Source organism: Aplysia californica, unplaced genomic scaffold (assembly GCF_000002075.1).
Source record: "Aplysia californica isolate F4 #8 unplaced genomic scaffold, AplCal3.0 scaffold00347, whole genome shotgun sequence".
NCBI lineage: Eukaryota > Metazoa > Mollusca > Gastropoda > Aplysiida > Aplysiidae > Aplysia > Aplysia californica.
Window position 1 is genome coordinate 652739 of NW_004797617.1, and position 1205 is coordinate 653943.

The window sequence follows — 1205 nt, forward strand, 5'->3', positions numbered from 1 at the left end:
CCTACTTATTTTCTTTCCCTGTTTAATTTCCGCTTGTAAGTCTTACTTTTCTCAAAGCACAAAATGGCTGTTATTTTCTTTATCTCTTCTCTTTGCTCCATCCAAAACATTTTTAGTAAGTGTTTTACGGCGCTCGCAACTGCATAAGGTCATAGGAGCACGCGGAACACATTAAATATGAATCAGTAGGTAGGACATTTTTAATTTTGCCTGGGTGGCGGCCGATGTCTACTCTTATCGATTTTGGACCACCAAGGGATCTTTAACTTGCGCAACTTGCACATTAAATCTTCGAGATTTTTCACCTTTATCCGAGAAGGCTAAATAGTAGGTGTTTGATCGTAAGAAAGGTTACAGAAAGAATCAGGAGCCCAGAGGAGGGGGCACAGGAGGTGAGGGGGTGGGGGCAGAAAATGGAGACGAAAGCAGACTACAAAACATTGTTAAGAGAGCATGAAAGGAGGTAAAAGGAGAAAATTTTAGAGAAAACAATTTTCCGTCGTTATCTGGATTCGAACCTGGGACGTATTGAATGAGAGGTTTGTGTATGCTGCCGTGTTTTCTTATTTTGAAATACAGTCAAAGTTGTCAAAGACAGCCTCCCAGTGTCGTGGAGAAAAGTGATCGTCTTAAACAGGTGGATGTTTTAGATAGTGTCATTATAATTTAACAAATAAAATGCAAGAAGGGGGTAGGAGGACGGAAAGTGGTCGTTTTGTCCAGTTCGTTGTCTTAGACGTCACGTTGATGTCTTATACAATCTCACTGTAGATAATGAAAAAAAAAAGCAGGGGCGGGGTGGGGGGTGGGAGTGGAAATGGCCATTTTGTACAGGTGGCTGTCTTAAACAGGTGGCCTGTAGAACAGGTACGACTGCACTTTCGGTGTATTATTATCTGTTTTCCCTGTATACTCAGTTATTATATCTCACGGTCATCTGGTCCAGAAACAAGCGAAAAGGAGGCAGGGATGGGGGCAATCGGGCAAGGTGGGTGGGGTAGGGTTGGGGTTGGGGGAAATAAGTTCCAGAAATGCCTAATCTTATGGCATGATCTGAATGGTGACGTAAACCACATTCCTCAGAAATGGTCATTAAAATTTCCCCTTATTTCGCCACGTCCGCTTTCCATCTCCGCCCTCGCCATATACGTATACTCATATACACTCCCAGAGATACAAACACACACACACACACACACACACAC